A 17,830-nucleotide genomic window follows, 5' to 3' on the forward strand; every position below is an offset into this window, starting at 1 on the left:
GGGGGAGTGGTAAGCAAGAGTTCAGAGAGGTGACAGGGGCAAGAACATGTAAAACCCTGCAAAGACAGTAAGGACTTTGGATTACTCCTGAAGTATGCCCGTAAGAATTCGCACTTATTAGGCTCCCTTTCACTAAATGCTCTCTTATGATAAATTACCTATATTTGACTAGGTGTTAGGAGAAAAATACAAAAGAAGGTAAACATGATTATTGCCCTGAAGACAGTGTCATTTTAAGTTCTGTTGGAAGTAAATTATAAATTGAAAATGAATTTAAAAGAATAACAAGGGAAATGTTCTATATCTACACACGATCTGATAAAATACCAGACTGAAACTTGTGAGCTTTAGAATAACTCTTAAAGTTATATCACAAGAAGAATCCAGAAAAGAAAGATGAAAAAAAAGAGACAAAGAAAGAGAATGAGTCAGAAAAACATGGTGGTGGTGGTGGGGGGGGACTTGTGTAACCAAACAAGTGATGCAGAGACTGACATAAAACCAGTATTGCTCCTATTCTTTCTTCTAGTCACAACTAAAAGATTAAAAATTGGTATAAGAAACAGAGTTCTCGCTATAAACGGCAAAGGATATTAATGACAGAAAATGGGAAGATTCTGAAAAGACTGGTTGCACAAAGAGCTCTTCAATGAACTCAGATTTTCAAAGACACAGAAAAAGAAAGGAGGGACACGTAACATGGATGCCTATAAAAGAAACACAGGATGGTATCAGGAAGTAAAATGTCCACAATGAGCTGAACTTAAGAAAATCATTGGCCGGGCGCGGTGGCTCAAGCCTGTAATCCCAGCACTTTGGGAGGCCGAGACGGGCAGATCGCGAGGTCAGGAGATCGAGACCATCCTGGCTAACACGGTGAAACCCTGTCTCTACTAAAAAAAAAAACTAGCCAGGCGTGGTGGCGGCGCCTGTAGTCCCAGTTGCTAGGAGAATGGCGTGAATCCGGGAGGCGGAGCTTGTAGTGAGCTGAGATCGCGCCACTGCACTCCAGCCTGGGCCACAGAGCAAGACTCCGTCTCAAAAAAAAAAAAAAAAAAAGAAAATCATTAAGGGCTACAAAAGGGACTTTTGAATTTATATCTGGAAGAGAAAGTTTACAAAAGGCCTGGTATACACAAAAGGCTGAATATGTTGGTTAAAGTAAATGGTGTAGTTAATACATGACAGGAAAGAAAAAAAGGGAAAGAAACCCTTCACTTCTATTTTGCTTTTTAAAAATTCTACACTCAAATACGCCCTCACAGTTTACAAAGACCTTTTACATATTTCCACCTGAAGAGGTAGGTATGACGCCTATTTTCTAAAGAGAAGGTCCAGTCCAGTGTCCATCACTCAAGCTCTGCCTCTCTTCTTAGTCTAGGAGAACGACAGCAAAAACTGGCGTGTTGGGATGAAAGAACTGATGCCCGTGACACGTGACGCGGCCATAAAACACCTGCCCCCAACAACACTGCAAATCTGACTTGACCAGTCGTGTACTGTAAGCCTGCATGAGAATTCTGCTGAAAGCTACGATAACTCTTTAACAAGTAAGGAAGACCAAAGAGGTTAAGACGGGAGACAAAGTACTCCATCTTTCAGAGTGAGGACAAAACACAAACACAACAAAAGAATATGAACATGGCAAAAGATTAACTACGTGTTTATCATTCAGCCCGAAGAAAATCCTAGAACAGATTATAAAAAACAGTTTCTGAATAGACAAAGATGGGCGATCACTGAGAATCAGTGTAGGTTCAGGAAGAACAAGTCTTGCCAAGTAACTTTATTTCTTTTGTTGGCAAAGCTATAAGACAAATCTATGTGATTATCTGAAAGGTATTTAACAAGCTCCACTCTCCAATTCTTTCTGAGACCAAAAGAGAGACGGGCTGAGTAACATGTATACAAAACCAATTAAACAACAAAACTCAGAATGCTCATAAATAAGTTCTGCAGTATTCACTGGGCTTGGGCAATAGTGTTACCAATGATCTGGACAAAACTTTTCCCAACATCCTTATCAAAATGTAGGGATGACCAGAACCTGGAGAGAATAATGAAACAAAAGAGAGCAGAGTCAGATCTAAAACAATTTTAACAGAATATTAACTTTAACAAATAAAATTTAAAAGAGAAAATGTAAAGAATTATATTTGGGTTAAAAAAATCAAATGCTAAATATACATTGTGAAAACTGTTGTATACATAAAAAAGCAACTAGGCCAGGCGCGGCGGCTCACGCCTATAATCCCAACACTTTGGGAGGCTGAGGCAGGCAGATAGATCACCTGAGGTCAGGAGTTCGAGACCAGCCCGGCCAACATGGTGAAACCCCATCTCTACTAAAAATACAAAACTTAGCTGGACATGAAGGCAGGTGCCTGTAATCCCAGCTACTTGGGAGGCTGAGACAGGAGAATCACTTGAACCTGGGAGGAGGAAGTTAGTTGCAGTGAGCCAAGATCATGCCACTGCACTCTAGCCTGGGTGACAAAGTGAGACTCCGTCTCAAAATACACACACAAAAAGGCAACTAGCCCAGCACCTTGGAAGGCAGAGGCAGGAGAACTGCTTACGCCCAGAAGTTCAAGACCAGCCTGGGCAATATAGTGAAATCCCGTCTCTATTAAAATATTTTTAAAATTACATTTAAAAAAAAAACAAAAAACTAAAGAGTTTTGTCAAATAAAAGTTTGACATAGGCTGGGCATGGTGGCTCATGCCTGTAATCCCAACACTTTGGGAGGCAGAGGTGGGTGGATCACTTGAGGTCAGGAGTTCGAGATCAGTCTGGCTAACATGGTGAAACCCCATCTCTACCAAAAATGTAAAAATTAGCTGGGTGTGATGACGCACACCTGTAATCCCAGCAACTCAGGAGGCTGAGGCAGGAGAACCAGATGAACCCAGGAGGCAGAGGTTGCAGTGAGCTGAAATTGTGCCACTGCACTCTAGCCTGGGCAACAGAGCAAGACTCCACTTCAAAAAAAAAAAAAAAGCTTGACATAAATTAAAGTGTGAAATGGCTGCCTCTAAAATTTATCCAATCTTAATCTTAGGCTAAGTTGGCACACACATGTAAATAAAGTCATGCACAAGGAAGGTGAATGCCATACTCTACACTGTACCAGTTCGCTCGTATCTGGAGAAGTTATTCAATACTTAGTAATGCCCTATAGTCATACGAAGGGCAAAATAAATGTCCTCATAATTTGAAAATTAAGTCATCCTCTGTGAGTAATACCAGCCTGAATCAAATAGAGTGATGGAATTTAGCCATAATCATAAGTAATTCCAAGAAAATATGTGACTGAAAAGGCTGGGGATACCCAAGTCTGGTCAAAAGAGAGTAGGGTGTAGTTTCTGGGAGGCAGGATTGCAAAGTGAATTAAGAAAGCTGAAACCTTGTCAACTATGTTGACAGAAGGGGGTTATATTAATCTGGGGTAGTGGGGAGAGCAGGAGTTTAACAAGGAAGACTTTGCCTATGTGCCCCCAACACTGACTGACGTGAAAGCACACTGATCACATCCCCAGAGCGGCGCTGGACAGCTGCATCCTTATAAAGACTCTCCATCGGGTTATCCTGGCTTAGTGACACTCCCCATTAAGATTACCCATTTCATTAGAAGGGCTGGCATCCCCTGTAGATTCTCCTATAGTGATGAGAGTGTGCTCATCCAACCATAAGCTGCCATTCCATTCACAGTTATACTAATACATTCACTAACTGGCATTCTTGGTTTTATGTCAGTCTCTCCATCACTTGCTAAATATAAGTAAATTCCCATAATTCTGATGACTTCTGGAAAATGTTCAGAAAAATGTTCACAGCTAAGGACCTAAATAAGTGAGGTCTATACCTTAAATATGACAATCCGTATCCAGCTTCTACCCATCCGAGAAGCCCTACGTTTCTTTATGACAACTGCATTTGATGTAAAATGGAACCACATATTTTAAGAGAGAAAACTAAATAAAACACACGGATGGCAGTGACCAGGAAGGCAAAAGGTCTGAAATCCACATTTGAACAAATTCAATGAAGACACTTAGCCTGAAAGAGAGAAGATGTAAGACAGCCATCTTCAAACATTACTCTTGCAGTGACATAAAATTATCTCTAGAGGCTGGGCGCGGTGGTGGTTCAAGCCTGTAATCCCAGCACTTTGAGAGGCTAAGACGGGTGCATCACAAGGTCAGGAGATCGAGACCATTCTGGCTAACACGGTGAAACTCCGTCTCTACTAAAAAAAATATAAAAAACTAGCTGGGCGTGGTAGCAGGTGCCTGTAGTCCCAGCTACTCGGGAGGCTGAGGCAGGAGAATGGCGTAAACCCGGGAGGCGGAGCTTGCAGTGAGCTAAGATCTGGCCACTGCACTCCAGCCTGGGCGACAGAGCGAGACTCTGCCTCAAAAAAAAAAACAAAAAAAAACAAACAAAAAAAAACTATCTCTAATTCTGTGATGAGAACCAATTGAAAATTATATAAGGAAACACTTTCCAGTTAGCACTGTCCTATGCCTGGCACATAGCAAATGCTCAACAAGTTTTGACACATAGTCAATGCCCAACATTATTACCTCTTACTGTAGTATGGATATTTAAAAAACATGAAAGAAATACATACTAGACACTGTCAGAAAACCTAGGAGAGGCACCTAACCCTGCTGAAGGTAAGAGGTCAAGTAAGGTAGGCCTCCCTGAAAGAGATGCCTAAGCAGAATACCAAAGAAAGCACAGGAATTACCCAAAAAGTATAGGAAAGGGCATTCCAGAAAGTAGTGTGTGAGACCAAAGGTACAAGAAAGCTAGTGGTTCAGTGTGGTTCGAGAGATGAGTAGGGGAGTGATGGAAGGTAAGGCTGGAAAACTAAAAAGGAATTCATGTGTCACACTAAGGAGCCTGGAAGAGGCCATGGGGAGTCACTAGAAATTTTAAGGATGAAAGTTACATAATCAGATTCAAGTTTAGGGCAGTCCTTGAGGCAGCCACATGGAAGATGGACCAAAAGAAGGCAAGATTGGTAGCAGGGAAAGATGGCTAGTTCAATCATTGGGCACCTGAATGAATATTCTGCCACTGGAGGAAGAGCAAAGGCAGAATTCAAGACGTAGTTAAGGAAGACCTAAAAAATGACTAGATGTCAGTCATAAACAAGAAGAACGAGTCAAGGGTGATTTCTGGGTTTACAGCTTAAGAACCAAATAGAGAACAACGCCATGCACTGAGAAAGCTAAGGAGCACAGGAATGGTTCTGGGAAGGGAGAAGATAAAGTCAGCTCTGGGAGAGCAGAATCCAAGTTATCCATGGAACACACCAAAGGTGGTGAGTATCTAGAAGACAGATGGACAATGGGGTCTCAAGCTCAGGAGGGGGACCTGAGCAAGATATACCGGTTTGGAAGTCATCATTGCAGAGCAGTTATTGAAGATACCAGAGCATATGAGATCACCCACACTCACAGTGCAGGGAGTGAGAAGAGGATTGGGACAAAAGAGCACATTAACCATTTAAGGGAATGAAAGTTAGCTATCTTGTGATCTGTTAAGTTCCTTGTCTTTAGGCAAGGAACTTAAATATTTAGGCAAAGACTAAACATCCACTTGTTGGAGATGATGTACAGGGAATTCACAACGTAGTTGGGCTAGATGACCTCTAATGCATCTTTCAACTCTGAAAATCAATCAAAAACTTCAATTCAATACAGTATTTCTTACAATCAGAAATAACTTTTCACCACTATTACAGAAAAGCTAAAATCATAAGTATTTTCGTTTTTGGCTTCGTCAGTCCAATACTTTGTGTAAGTTCTAAAAAATACATTTTTTGCTGTTTCATGTTTTCTGAAAGGGAGAGAGTACTTGGTGTACTTGAACAGGAAAGCACAGGCTCTAATTTCTTCACCCTATTTTTCCTTCTGTGGGTCCAGTTACACTCCTGGTTAGTATGAAAATGCAGTTTTACTACAGTAAAAATTCAAACACACGTTCTCAGCTATTCATCCCTTTACTTTCTGCCACCTTGTGCCTGAATTGGGCTATACAATGGGGCTAATCTATGGATTTAGATCTTAAAGCTTTAACTACATTTCAGAAATGTGCCTATAATTTTCATTGATATTTGAAGTATGCTGATTTCTGTCTCCTTTTCTGCTCAATTCTAAAAATAGACACAGGTCCATACACAATTTTAAAAATTAAATCCAGAAATGTTTGATTAAAACAAACTGCCATTTTTGGCATAAAAATACAACCAGAGTATTTTCAGACAGTACTGCTGGGAGTTCAACTTAATCCTTAAATATGGCACTGGTCCCACTAAGTGGTACCTGGAATAGGTGTGAGAGGTACTTGACCTCTTTTAACCATATGTACTTTTTCTCCTGCCCCCTCTTTATGCCTCTCCCACCACCCCGCAAGCCTGCTTTTTCTCCTCCTGTTCCTTTCACTTTCCTCCTGAGAGTGCCCATAATCTTTTAGTACTGCCAGTAATGCCACTAAAGCCAACACAACAGCCAACCCCTGGCCTAGAAATACAATGGATACAATTTGAATTACAGACTACCATTAACTTTTTGGTTGTCCTTAGAAAAGGACTTTATATTCTGTTTCAGTGGCCCAATCCACAGGACAGAAAAAAAAAAAAAAGCCACTGTAGAAAGTAAATCTATGTAAAAAAGAAACCTGTAGTGCTTTTTAGCTCTAGCAAACTAATGCAGATTACATACAAAGTTTATAATTACGATTTGCAGGTACAGGTCTCTGAATGACCAAACAAGGATAGAGGAAGACCAGAGATGATGTTTGACATCATTTGAAGTTTAGGATCATGTTAGTTATTAAACTGTGTTATTTTTTAAAAATAATAAGGCTTAGAGTAGAGAAGAGGAAAAGAATCAAGGCTAGAACTAAAATAAAAGGACTTCAGTATTAGGTATTACAGTCTTGGGAAATTTTTAAAAGTTCCATAAAACCCTACGGGAAAGGGGAATAATCATGTCCCCATCACAATCCCCTCCGAGAGAGTGAAGTGCTCTCGAAGCTGTGCTTTGATGCAGCATTCTGTTTATACAACAACCTTGGTGGTTCTAGGCTTCAATAAAGAAAAGGATTTCAGTGGATTTACTTTTCTCTTTATCTCTCTAGCTGATGGTATCTTTACCTTTTCTGTTTAATTTCACAAAATGGAAGCAAGGGACAATTTATCAGCAGCACTGCACTCCAGGTTGGGAGTGGGAAGCACAGAAGAGGTGCTTCCAATAGGCTACCAGAGGCAACAGAAACACTTTCTTACAAAAGCTCAGAGTGCTAACACTGGATAAACATAAATACACAGCAAATAAAAAGTTCATTGATCCTGTCCAGCATCATGGCAACAATTCCAGTTCCTGTGGCTCCCTAATATGCTTCAGTGTCTTATATCACTATGTGATAATACCTGCCTAAGGCTTCTTGGCCTGAAAAACTCCTCCTCACCCTTCAAGTCTACGCTCAAACACTCACACATCTTTGGAAAGCTTCTCTCACTATCCCAAGCAGGTGCCCCTCTCCCTTAGGTGTGCCTCTTACCGCTCTTTCACGACAGCTGCTATTCCTGACTGCCGCTATTTCTACCCCTGTGAATGTAGCTCTCCAGTCACCTGTCCGGCTTCTGGGGGAGCACTGCGTCTTTCCCTTTCCATATCTCCTGGCACATGGTGTGTATTTTATGTACAATTCACAGTGAAAGAACTCCCTAGCTTCTTTCACTAGAAAGGAGAGACACATCCATGCAAGTCTCTCCTTCCCAATCTCACCTAGTTTAGAACTTCATTATTATTACCTAGATTATTTAAATTTGTCTCTTCACTGGTCTTCCCATTTCTGGTCCCTCTTTCCTTGAATTCATTCCATATACATTACTGCCACTTACAACTCTAAATAAATGTACCAAGTTGAGCAGGTGGTGAAGTAGAGAATGAAAGGCTGGAAAACATCAGTTCTCTAAGTTCAATGGGTTCAAATCCAATAGGGCAGAAAGAGAAGTAGATAATTAACAGAATTTACCAGGTGCTGTACAGATACACCCAATTTATGCTAATCCCTCTGCCTGGCATGTCCTTCACTCTGAAAGGGTCAATTCATAATTCACTTCATATAGGAAGCTTTCCTAATCTCTCCAGCCAGAAGCAATCTCTCTTTCCTTTGCTCCCACAGTACCCTGTTACTCCGTTATCACTTTGTTTGAATTACAGTTATTTGTACCCATACGTTCTACGTCTTACTGGATTGAACTTTTCTAAATGGAGGGCCAGACATCTATCTGTCTCTATTTTGCCATGGTACCTAACACAGTGCCCTGCAAATAGCTGATAAATAATGCATTATGACGATTAACCTCACTAAAATATTATGAGTCTGTAATTCCTCTAGGATTTGCCAGTATTAAGAATATCAATGGGTCATATACATGCAATTCAGTCCTAAAATTTTCCACTCTAGCCACAAAAATAGAAAAAGTCTATTCTGTTTGGCCAGATAAGAGTCGACATATGGAGAACATCCTCAACCAGATCCGAAAACATCCAAATGAAATGGATCGCTGTTGTAAAAAACACAACAAAGGGCAGCTCCCTAGTACTACAATAAACTGAGCAACCAGCCTCAGCTGCCAAATACAGAAAAGCCATAAGGGGCAAATGGTGTGGTGTTTCCACAATGGGAGCAGGTCAGTGGGTAGAGGCCTAACTAAGTAAAAATGAACACTGCTAGTAAAATTTAATGAAACAAGACACTAGTACAAGATAGTATGTCAAAAATGGATCATTACATAAGCTGTCTGAGCTTTCAAATATTATCACTTTCCAGAAGTGAATAGTACTTGCAGCTTATCCATTCTTTTAAGGATCATATTCAATTTTCTACAAAAGTGCTACTGTAAGATACCTCAGCAAGCCCTTGTTAGGATTCCCAGTTCCTTAATTTCACTGTTTATGTCTGTCCTCCCTTCAACCTATTCTTTTATCATAATTGTTTTTGTTAGAATGTAAGCAGTTGAGGACACAATGAGATAGACAATAACTTAAGAATTAAGGACTTTAACATTTCATGATTTAAAATGCAGAACTATAAAATTCCAGCCTCTCAATTCTTACAAAACAAAACAAAGCTCAAGGCTTAAAACTTTAGAAAATGCCATGCTATAATGATATTTCCCCACTCCTAATTGGTTTAAATGAAGTCAGAACATTTGATTATATCATTTATTTCAGCACCATAATCGCTGAGGGCAAAAACCTTGCCTCACCAACTAATTTTGTAGAGCCCTTGGTGAACAATTTGCCTGTAGCAGCTTTTACTCTACAAGGAAGACCAGTGTGTTAAATAAAGTGTTTATATTAGAGTTGAAAGACTTAAGTTTAAATTCAGGCTCTGTCTCTTATTTTGAGATCTCAGACAAGTCACTTAATCTGAGTTCCTCTCTTTACCTGAAAATAGGTGTAATAGTCATACCCTCACTGCCTATACCACGTGACTGGTATGAAGATTAAGTAAGGAAATGTGTAAAAATGCTTCATAAAACTATAAAGTGTAATATAAATAAAAGGGCTCCTGGTATTATTCTTAAAATAAGTGCTAAGAGCAAATCCCTCTCTATAAGAAATCAGAATATAATTATTTCTGCATCTTTTCCTAAGAGAATTTATGTCTGACATACAAAACTGCAAATAACTCCTAAAGGGGAAATTATCAAAAAAGGAGGGGAGAAAAGAAAGAAAACCTGGGGTGGGACTAGAAGAGGGAGGTAAATTAAAGAGAAAAGGAGAAGTTTTTGTAGTAAAATAATGCAATATAAGAGAAAGCAAACCTGATTTGAAGAATCAACTTCTAACTCTACCACTTATGGCCTACTTGTGTGACCCTGGGCAAGTCACTTCACCTCTCTAAGCTCCAGTGTTCTCATTTGTAGGTAGAGATAATAACTCACAGGATTGCTATAAGGATTAAATGAGATAATATATACAAAGTACTTAGCACTATGTCTGGTGCATTGTAAGTGGTAAGTGGTTACTGGCATTGACAAAATTATTAGACCTGTTCCCCAATGGGTGACTTTCAGAAAGACAAAGGAATCAAGAACATTGAAGAGGGGAAGATGATATTCGGAGAGCTAAATCTATATATTACCACCGGGAGACAAAGTAAGAAATATAAATTACACAAAGTTTTCTTCATATTAAATGTACAGATTACTTACTGTGTCTTTAGAATTGGTGAGGAATCAAGAGAAATGTAGTCAAAATCTCCAGATCATAAAAGCAGAACAGCAATAACTGTATTCATAAAAGCAAAATGGTAACGGAAGAACTAGGCCCCTGAAAAGTGCTTATTAACGTGTACAGAGGCTTCTCTGTCCCAAACTCAATGTTTTAAACTTTCATAACAGAACGAAAGCTACACTCTGCAGCAAAGGCACAGCAACCCCAAATGCCAAAAATACACGGTATTAGCTATCATGCTCTCATGTTAGTTTCTGCCATCTTGTTCTTTATTCTGGGTGTCTTGTATTTGTGGTTGATTTGTGATGTTAAACGTTATTAACTCCAACCTATTCAGGAACTGCAAAAGCAGTAAAAGTGTCCCAGGAATCAGGAAAAAGAGGAATAAAATCTCCTGAATCAGCTGTAGAGATAGTAAATAACTCAAAGAGGTAAGAAAACAATGGATGTTATCTGTGCATATGGGATCAGAGACTTATATATTATAACGTACAAATTCTATACCTGTGGAATCAATGAGAATCAGCAAAAGGCAAGGAAAACATGAAGCCTTCTGTATAAATGGCCAGAGAATCAACAATTTGGGCTACTAACTGATTCGGTGTTAATTCAGGGAAAGGCAAGGAGCTGTTAAGAATTTAAAAGGTAAGCATAGGCCAGGCGCAGTGACACACACCTGTAATCCCAGCACTTTGGGAGGCCAAGGAGGGTGGATGATCTGAGGTCCGGAGTTCGAGACCAGCCTGACCAACATGGTGAATCCTTATCTCTACTAAAAACACAAAACTTAGCTGGGCATGGTGGAGCACGCCTGTAATCCCAGCTACTTGGGAGACTGAGGCAGAAGAATCACTTGAACCCAGGACGTGGAGGCTGTAGTGAGCCGAAATTGTGCACTGCACTCCAGCCTTGGCAATAAAAGTGAAACTCTGTCTCAAAAATAAATAAATAAATAAATAAATAAATAAATAAATAAATGCTAAGCATAAGTGTTATCATCACAAACCACAGACAGCTGCCAAGGCTCCAGGCCTGTTTGAATTTGTACAATACCACAGTGAATGATCAGGTCACCACATGACCTATAACTGTTAAGGTTTTCCCTAAGACCTGTGCAGAGCTCATCTAAGCGCAGGCTACCTGCCTCTGTGGATTTTCAGTGCAGACTAACTATTCCTGATGGGAGAAGATGACCCCAAAATTTGTATTAGCAAGGAGGTAACAGTATGACTGCTTTCCTTTTGATAGACCAACTCACACACCTTTTTACTAAGACAATCTTCCAAAACTACCCGTACTTAGAAGAACCTGTAAACTTTTTATAACAAAGCGAAGTCGACATCTAAGTATCTCCATGAAGTGATGGGCTAAAGATCTGCCAATCAGGGCATGGTAAATGGAAATGATATACCATCACTACTAATTTAAGGCCTGTTTTAAAAAAAAACTTTTACAATTTGTTTTGCCATCTTTGTCTTATTTCAATTATACAAATACACATGCTTTAAATCTTGGCTTTAGTTCTGCTACTTTTCCCATTAGGTTTTAAACTCATCAACCATCAACTGTCCTAGTACAAGTGTCTTCTAGAACCTACCCCATTAAGTCAAGTAGAGAATACTTATATTCGTTCACAGAGACTATGACTCTGGAGCTGTACTTAAACTGTGAGTACGGTCGACTGCGGGCACTGACAAAGAAGCTGAAGAGTCTGGATCCTGCTGGACAGTTAGGAAAAGGTAGGCAATACCTCTCCCACTGCTCACCTGCTGTATTCCCTGCCTAGATACACTTTTTTTTTAACCTTTAAATCCAATTGAATTTGTGATTCCAATTCTTAACAAATATGGACTATTCCCGAAACTTCATAAATAAAATCAGGTGGGCCGGGCGCGGTGGCTCAAGCCTGTAATCCCAGCACTTTGGGAGGCCGAGACGGGCGGATCACGAGGTCGGGAGATCGAGACCATCCTGGCTAACACGGTGAAACCCCGTCTCTACTAAAAAATACAAAAAACTAGCCGGGCGAAGTGGCGGGTGCCTGTAGTCCCAGCTACTCGGGAGGCTGAGGCAGGAGAATGGCGTGAAGCCGAGAGGAGGAGCTTGCAGTGAGCTGAGATCCGGCCACTGCACTCCAGCCTGGGTGACAGAGCAAGACTCCATCTCAAAAATAAAATAAAATAAAATAAAATAAAATCAGGTGGACATTTACACAAGACACTGCTCACTTCTATAGCACCTTTTATTTCACAATCCCAAAGAACTGTCAAAGTTGCCCCAACAGAAAGTATCAGTGATGGAACTTCTCTCATTTTATACATGTACAACACTCTATTCACCCTGTTTCTGCCATTATAAGCATAGCTATTCATGCAAATAAACTAAAAGGGCTGAGATCAACATTCAATCATTAACTAAATTTCAACTTCATAATTCAACCCCAAAACTATTCAGTGCCAAGTGGTTTAAAACATTACAGAACAGGGCTGGGCACATTGGCTCATACCTGTAATCCCAACATTTGGGAGGCCGAGGCAGCAGGATCACTTGAGCCAAGGAGTTTGAGACCAGCCTGGGCAACATAATGAAACCCTGTCTCTACAAATAATTTAAAAATCAGTCGGGCATGCTTGTGCACACCTGTAGTCTGAGCTACTCAGGAGGCTGAGGTGGGAGGATCGCTTGAGCCTGGGAGGCAGAGGTTGCAATGAGCCATGATCGCACTACTGCACTCCAGCCTAAAAGACCAAGATTCTGTCTTAAAAAAAAAAAAAAAAAAAAATACAGAACAAAGCCAAGCACAGTGGCTCAGGCCTATAGTGCCTGTTACTTAGGAGGCAAAAAGATCATTTTAACCCAGAAGTTCAAGTCCAGCCTGGGCAAGATAGTGAGGCTCTGTCTTTAAAAAAATAATAATTACAGGACAAAATATACAATGACTCAAATATTCCATTAAGCAAAAGAGTTAATATGGAATAACTTCTCACTTCTAAGTCCTTATGAGTACTTACAGGTAATAAGTCAAAATTATTAAAAAGTCCCACTCAACAGTTATATTTAATTTGTACCATGAATAACTTCCAAAAATGGATTAAAATAACATGTCAAAAATAACTCATTTACTTGGGTGTTCATTATTTTGGAACTGTTTCTAGAAAACTGACCCAAAAATTTAGATGTCAGAAGAATGTATTTCCCAAGTCAAGTTTTTGAAACTACAGACCTGAGGAAGACCATCATGAATGGGAGAGAAAATATGGATTGCAGTTAAGCACGCCATAGGGTACAAGACAGAATGCCTGGGTCAGAATCCTAGTCCTACCACTCAGTAGCTATCTAACCTTAGTACCACAGTTACTTCATCTACAAAACGGGAAAAATAATAATACCTACTCCATACAGTTGTTGCGAAGATTAAAGCCAGGCAAGTAAGTAGTACATGTAAAGGGTTTAGCAGGAAGCAGCATTATACATTTACTTAACATCATTATCATATGACTAGATCACTTAAATTATCCACAGAAACGCCTTTTCCTATTTCAGTCTTCCTTAATTGGTCTAGTAGCATTTAATCCCTCCCTCCTTGGCTTCCTCATAAAACACATTTTCTATGGTATTTATTTGGGTAGGTACATTTCTCTCCCACTGGATCACATCTCCTTGAAGACAGCAACCACAGTTCGTCCGAGAGTACACAGCAGCAAACACTGTTCACTGCTGCCTTTGATTTCTTTCCCTCTAAAGATTCTGAACAATAATACCCTGTTAATTAGCAAACCTTTACCTGGAGACAGAAGGCTTATGCAACCAGTGCACTTAAGTACTGGTCATACCTTGCTAAATACTTTCTTAAGACTTAAACAAAAATTTTGGGGGGAATAAGAGGAGGATATGCTTCATGTTTTTAAACTACTAATCAAAGATATATTTTTAATTTTTTAAAAAAGTTATGTCTCAAAAGCTTGCTTTCATTATTTCATTCAAAAAGACCATGGTGCTTTTAATATAAAAATACAGTAGCATAATTTCTGCATATGTCAAGTCTAACCTAATCGTAACTTGCCCATCTGCTGATTTTAATGTAATCCTAAGGATGCTAGATGACAATATGCTTGTTTGATTCACCCTACACTATTTACATAAAATAAAAGCATTTTAACAATACATCGAGATGCAAGTCGTTCTGGCTGTGATTTGTGCTCTCTCTCTTAACAAAAAGTGTCACACACACCAAAAAAAGTCTGCAACTTATCCTGGATCACTGGGGAGGCACTTTCGAAAGGGCATTATCCAATTTCACTAACACAATGATGCTCTCCTTACATTTAAGAGAACAGAACTTTTCTGAAAGCAAAGAGCTGAACTGAGTCCATTGCTTTGTTATCATTTTTTAGAAAGTCCAATTTTTCCTTTGTTCTTATAGTGTCCTACCTTTAGAAATCAAGTTTGCAGCATAAAAACTGACAAGGACATCTATTTGTTGGCACAAATCATCTTAGTCTCTATTCTTTGACTTATTTTAAAACAAACTCAAGAGCAAATGGCTAGAGAAGAACTGCTCCTATTTAATGTGGGTTTTCTAAGTCTAATTTTTTCATTCCCAGTGGCAGGGCCTTTCAAAGGAGTACAAAAACTACACCCAACTTTGCTTCTCATTCTAAACACATCCCAACCAAATGGGAAACATTATCAGCCATCTTAACAAGGAGAAAACAAAGCTAAGTGAGGTCAAACCAAAGCATTTTTTAATTCATTGTACCTCTTTTGAGATCAGGATTTTTTCAGATGTAAGTAGTTCGATGAACTTATGCAATAAAATTATGTAATATCATAATTTAACATAATATTTTAGACTAACTTCTCTCTCCTCAAATAGTCACAAGGGTGGCTAATTCACATACAATACCTCTCAGCCACTGGGGAGAGAGTATAATAAACTTAATTGTTTTACATATCCTGAGGCACAGAGAGAAAGGCCAAATTCAAAGAGGTTTACAGTACCTTATATACACAGATGATTGAGACAAAGAACTTTCAAGAATCTGTACTGAGGAAGCAAAAAGGGGCTTAAGTACAATAGACCCTGCCTTAAAGTAGAGAGACCGGTCAAACGCAAGCCCCAGCGCCAAAAAGGATCTCACTCATCAATCCCCATCTTACAATCAAGAGGTAGAACTTAAATCACTTAAAGCTGTTTTTTCATATTTGAGCGGTAAAATAAGCTAACAGTCAGGCCATTTCCGATTAAGTGGCCTCTCTCAAAACTTACCACAAGTTATGTGAAATAGGCAAGAGCGTTGGTTCTGCATTTTATCAAGTGAGAAACAACAGCATCCTACTTTTGGACAAGCCACTACTTTCAGAGCCACTAGCCCTCCCCCTACCTTCCATTTCTTTTTATATCATTCCTCCAAACTTAGAATCCGAAAAGCTATTCCACAAAACAAAAGCAGCACCAGTAAAAGGAAAGGCCACTGCTTTTGAAAATAAAGTTTGTTCTTTTGCTGTCAACCTGGCAACTTTTTAAAGGTGAAACGTGCCCTACTCAATTGGTTATAATCTTTTCTATTCCCACATCAAATAACCACTCGTTTGACCTCGATACTAAAGGTGAAAAAAGGAGTGGGAGAAAATGATTTTGAAAAGAAGGGGCTACGGGTGCAATGGTAAAGATAGACTCTAAGACTGGTTTTGAGCACTCCGTGGCTTCTGGGAGCTGGGAGGCTTTCCTGAGTCTGTCTTGAGAAATGTTTGGCAATCTGACGCATCAGTTTTTAGGAACGGTACACAAACAGCCCCCACAATTGAAGAGCCATGCCTCGGATCCTGGCTCTGGGTGACATAGGCTGGAGGGCACGGGACGGGAGCGCTGGGGCTACCCGGAGAGGATCCGCGACATTTGTTATTGTTTATGAAGCCCAGGCGGGGACCCGGAGTGGGGTGCTCTGGGGCTGGGGAGTGGAAGGAGAAAGGAGCAGAGAGAAGGACAAAGATTCCTTCCCGGGCGCGAGGCTCCCTCTCCGGACACACGGGGCCAGTATCACCCCGGGGAATAAGAGGGCCAAGGCCGTCGCCGCAGGTTCCCCGGAGACATTTCCAGCCCCGGAATTAGCCCCGCTTTCCCTGGACACTCAAAGACACCTAAGATCTCCTCCTGCTCTCAGAGTTGGGGCTAGCGCGGCGAGCCCGGACCCCCAGCCGAGCGCCGCATCCGCGAACTCACCTGCCTCCGGTCGCGCCCGCGGCCGGCTCAGCCTCCGCACGGACCGCAGCCGGCCGGGCGCCCGTCCGCTCCCTTCTCCCCGCTCCGCCCTCGCCCCGCCCCCGGGAGGTGGGACCCGCGGCCTCGCCGGAATCTCGGGGCGGCCTCCCTGAACTCTCGCGAGCCCTCCCTCCTCGGCTTCTCGGTGGCTGGGTCGGTCCGACTCGCCCTGACGTCATACGCACCACAACCGGAAGGAGTCTTCTGTCGTCAACGCCGCCCTCCCCGGCCCCACCCATCTCTGGCTGGTGAAGTTCAGACTAGTTCTGAGGGAGTTGACTGTCACCGCTTCTCGTCTCACCAGCCTCACCTCACTGCCGTTTTTACTCAAAACCTGTCCAGGCCTCTCTTGAGGGTGGCCTAGTGTGTTGCGACATTCTAAATGTCATCCGAATTTTTCAAACAATGTAATGCAAAGAATGTTAGAAATGGAAAGAGAGAATTCACACATTTTTCAGATGGGGAAACAGTGGTCAACAAAGATGGATCAGCTAAGTTGCTCAGTCGGTAGCTGTGGGGACTCGAAGCCACCCAGGTTCCTTGATGCTTCCATTTCACCATGAGGGGACTCCAGAGACTGGAGAGGAACTAGGATTTGGAAATGCCACAAAAAATACATTAAAAACCTGTTTGGGTTTTCTTGGAAAATCTAAAATAACTGACAGCACTGGCCTGCTTTATCATTAGGATTTGAGAATTGTGCAGAAGAGCACTCCCCTATAGGATGACCCAAAAGGGACAACTTTGGGAAGGTTGATGCAATTTGCGTATGGGGACAAAACTGGCCTTTGGGAAAGCCAAATAAGAGAATGACTACCAATTATTGTTGACAAGTTTATCCTCAATATGAGTATTGGAGGTTTTATAAAATATCCTTAGCTTTTAGTTTATTGAGACAATATATGAAGCTGGTACTGTGCTTGCAAAAATTATCACTTAGAAATGCCACCTGTCATCTTTAGGTTTCCCAAGAGCAGGTGACACAAGCAAAACACTTAGGAAAGAAGCATTACATCATTTATCTTTCTTACACGGTGCTTTTTCATTCTTTGCTCAGTAGTGGGAAAAGCTCTAGTTTGGTAATTAGTGTATTTTGGGGGAGATTAGCTCCACTTATATGGTCATTTTGAAACTCAAATGACATTTGTCATATACAAGCATAGGAGGTTTAATTGTGATCAGACAAGCTTGACAGAGGCCTATACACCCTTCTCCCTGTAGTGCACGCATACACATACCATTCAAATGCTAAGTAGGATTAAGAATAGTGTATGGTTTGTTCCATAGCAAATTGTTGTCTTC

At 40.8% G+C, this 17,830-nt stretch overlaps 1 protein-coding gene across 1 annotated transcript in view; it reads right to left on the reverse strand.

Moving 5' to 3' along the window:
- Window positions 1-16,671, reverse strand: part of STK38L (serine/threonine kinase 38 like) — a 79,318-nt gene extending 62,647 nt beyond the window's left edge. The window contains exon 1 of the mRNA XM_012002403.1: window positions 16,490-16,671. The gene's annotated coding sequence lies outside the window, so the exon portion shown is untranslated. The remainder of the gene's footprint in view (window positions 1-16,489) is intronic.
- Window positions 16,672-17,830: the final 1,159 nt, after the last annotated feature.

The sequence above is a fragment of the Mandrillus leucophaeus genome, unplaced genomic scaffold, assembly GCF_000951045.1.
Source record: "Mandrillus leucophaeus isolate KB7577 unplaced genomic scaffold, Mleu.le_1.0 Scaffold686, whole genome shotgun sequence".
Taxonomy (NCBI): domain Eukaryota; kingdom Metazoa; phylum Chordata; class Mammalia; order Primates; family Cercopithecidae; genus Mandrillus; species Mandrillus leucophaeus.